Below are 3944 nucleotides of genomic sequence, written 5' to 3' on the forward strand. Positions count from 1 at the left end.
GTCTGCGCCGCTCTCTATCACCCATTCCCCCAGTGGTCCCTACTGGGACCAGTGCTGCCTAAGGTCTTCATCAATGACTTAAGGCAGGGAGATGGAGTGCACCCTCAGCGAGTTTGCCGGTGACACCAAGCTGAGCGGTGCGGTCGACCCACCTGAGGGACGGGATGGCATCCAGAGGGACCTGGACAGGCTGGGGAGGTGGGACCGTGCCAACCTCATGAGGTTCAGCAAGGCCAAGGGCAGGGTCCTGCACCTGGGTCGGGGCAACCCCCACTATCGATACAGGCTGGGGGTGAAGGGATGGGGAGCAGCCCCGAAGAGAAGGACTTGGGGGTGCTGGGAGGTGAGAAGCTGGACACGACCCGGCAATGTGCGCTGGCAGCCCAGCAGGCCAACCGTGCCCCGGGCTGCATCCCCAGCAGCGTGGGCACAGGGCCAGGGAGAGGATTCTGCCCCTCTGCCCTGCTCTGCTGAGACCCCCCGGGAGTCCTGCGTCCAGCTCTGGAGCCCTCAGCACAGGACAGAGCTGGAGCTGTGGGAGCGGGGCCAGAGGAGGCCCCAGCAATGATGCGAGGGCTGGAACCCCTCTGCTGGGAGGAAAGGCTGGGAGAGCTGGGGCTGCTCGGCCTGGGGAGGAGAAGGCTGCGGGGAGACCTTGGAGCAGCTGCCAGCACCTATAGGAAAGACGGGGAAAATCTTTTCAGCAGGGCTTGTTGCGACAGGACAAGGAGCAATGGCTTTAAACTAAAAGAGGGGAGATTCAGACTGGATATAAGGACAAAAGTTTTTTACCATAAGGATGGTGAGGCCCTGGCCCAGGTTGCCCAGAGAGGTGGTTGATGCCCCATCCCTGGAACCACTCCAGACCAGGCTGGACAGGGCTCTGAGCACCCTGATTTGGTTGAAGATATCCCTGCTCCCTGCAGGAGGGTTGGACCAGATGACCTCTAAAGGTCCGTTCCAACCCAAAGCATTCCGTGGTTCTAGGATTCCATCATGCAGCCGAAACCCCGCCGTGGCAGCTCGGATGGGGAGCAGAGCAGCTGCTTTTAAATGACTTTTAATATTTGGAGGAGCAAAGCCCGGAGAGCTGAACTGCACAGCCCCAGGGGGAGCGGACCTGCCGGCCCCGAGGAGCCACGGGCGAACGCTGCTCATCGACAGATCGCGTGTTCCTCGCTCTCTGTCTTGCACCGAGCTCGTTCACACCCAGGTTAAGAACGAAAATAAAGTAAAATCTTCCTTGGCAGGGTGTTGGTGAAGGCTCAGCGCTGCGGAGCGGTCGGTGGGAGAGCACACGTCAGCAGCGAGGCGGTGACATTGTCTGTCGTGGGACAGATCTGCACCAGGCGCTGCACAGAAACACCCATGAGCGGGCGGCAGCCCCGGGCCCTGCAGGGATGCCCGTTTCTGGTGCCTGAGCAGCAGGCACAGGTTTTCTGCCTCTTCTCCAACATCCGTGAGCATCAGACAACTGGGGATCCACAAGAGCCACCAGCACAGATCTCTCTTTGAGAAGTCGGTGACGCACAGCAGCTTGGGGTGGGACGGACGGCTTTGGTGGTAGCTGCAGGTTGGCTTGGAGGACTCGAACGGCATCTGTGTGGAGGTATCTACAGTAGAAACGTTGAGACTGAGCTTGATGGAGGTTGATCAGGAACCATCTGGCTGTGGAAGCAGCCGCCTTCTCACAAGTAACCAGTGATAGGGCGAGAGGCAATGACCTCAAGTTGCGTCAGGGGAGGTTTAGGTTGGATATTGGGAAAAATGTCTGCACTGAAAAGAGTGATCAGGCATCAGACCAGGCTGCCCAGGGCAGTGGTGGAGTCCCCATCCCTGGAGGGGTTCAAAAACCATGCAGATGTGGCAGTTCAGGACATGGTTTAGCACGCATAGTGGTTTTGGGGTGATGGTTGGCCTTGATGATCTTAGAGTTCTTTTCCAACCTTAATGTTCCTAAGCAGAAGAAGGCAGGAGGAGAGAGGCAAAACAGCTGGTGGTGATGCACCATGGTCAGCAGGTCCTCAAGCTCTTCGTTCACACCTACCAGCAGGTCGTTGGGACACCAGGGTTGAGAGACAACAGCTAGGGAGTGAATCCTTGTGACTCACAGAGAAGGGGAACAGGATGGAGTGAAAATCACAGAATCATAGGTTGGGAAAGACCTCCAAGATCGTCAAGTCCAAGAGCTCCATCCAACACTGATACATGGCCACCAACCTATGAATGGTTGGACTTGATGATCTTAGAGGTCTTCTCCAACCTTAATGGCTCTATGAAAAGCCCGGGAGATGTGATGAGGATGCAACAGCTGCAGTCCCTCGTCCTCAGCATCGTCGCAAGGAAACCTGGCTGGACCACCCAGGCACACGTCTTGGTGCTTGGGAGTTTAGGGGGGCTTGTGATGGTGCGACCGCCAGAGCAAAATCAATTTTATTTAAAAACAAAATGCCTTCCTTTCCTGTAAGGTCTCCCGACGAGCTCCGGCAGCGCCGCAACGTTATTTCCTACCTATCCAGACGCTGACTGTATCTCAGCCACGTCCTGCAAGATGAAGGTGCTAGGTCTTCTCCTCCGCGGCTGCAGGACCAGGAGTGTTTGCAGGGCCCTCAGCAAGCGCTGATGCCGAGGGTGGAAGTCGTGGCGTAACAGGACAGCGCCGAAGCCACACGCCGGCGACTGGGCTCCGCTCCAAGCTGCCTTCAGCACCGCGTGGCATGGAGCCCGGCTCCTGGGCTTCCTCCCCGGGGACCAGGCGGCCGCACTGAGACGTCTGCCGGGAACGCGACGGGGGAGTCACACACAGAATCACAGAATGGTAGGGGTTGGAAGGGACCTCTGTGGGTCATCTAGTCCAACCCTCCTGCCGAAGCAGGGTCACCCAGAGCAGGCTGCACAGGACCTTGTCCAGGCGGGTCTTGAATATCTCCAGAGAAGGAGACTCCACAACCTCCCTGGGCAGCCTGGTCCAGGGCTCCGTCACCCTCAGAGGGAAGAAGTTCTTCCTCATGTTCAGACAGAACTTCCTGTGCCTCAGTTTGTGCCCATTGCCCCTTGTCCTGTCACTGGGTACCACTGAAAAGAGCTTGGCCCCATCCTCCTGACACCCACCCTGCAGATATTTATAAGCATTTATTAGGTCCCCTCGCAACCTTCTCTTCTTCAGGCTGAACAAGCCCAGCTCCCTCAGCCTCTCCTCGTAGGGGAGATGTTCCAGTCCCCTCATCATCCTTGTAGCCCTCCGCTGGACTCTCTCCAGTAGCTCCTCATCTTTCTTGAACTGGGGAGCCCAGAACTGGACACAGTACTCCAGATGAGGCCTCACCATGGCAGTGTAGAGGGGAAGGAGAACCTCCCTCGTCCTGCTGGCCACACTCTTCTTGATGCACCCCAGGATCCCATTGGCTTTCTTGGCAGCCAGGGCACACTGCTGGCTCATGGTTAACCTGTCGTCCACCAGGACACCCAGGTCCCTCTCCACAGAGCTGCTCTCCAGCAGGTCCACCCCAAGCCTGTACTGGTGCATGGGGTTGTTCCTCCCCAGGTGCAGGACCCTGCATTTGCCTTTGTTGAACCTCATCAGGTTCCTCTCTGCCCAGCTTTCCAGCCTATCCAGGTCACGCTGAATGGCAGCACAGCCTTCTGGTGTGTCTACCACACCTCCCAGTTTGGTGTCATCAGCAAACTTGCTGAGGGTACATTCTAACTCTTCATCCAGGTCGTTGATGAAGAAGTTAAACAAGACTGGGCCCAGCTTAGCACACGCAGCTTAGCACTGCCAAACTCTTCCCACTGTTTTCCTCCACATTCTCGTGGACGTGGTAACATCCCGACCCCTTGCTCCTGCCTTGCGGCGAGGAAGCAACAGTAAAAACAGCAAGACAGACAGCAAAGGCGCTTCCCCGCGCTGATTTTTCAGGCGTACAGCTGAATCCACGTTCCTT

The sequence above is a fragment of the Opisthocomus hoazin genome, chromosome 8 (assembly GCF_030867145.1).
Source record: "Opisthocomus hoazin isolate bOpiHoa1 chromosome 8, bOpiHoa1.hap1, whole genome shotgun sequence".
NCBI lineage: Eukaryota > Metazoa > Chordata > Aves > Opisthocomiformes > Opisthocomidae > Opisthocomus > Opisthocomus hoazin.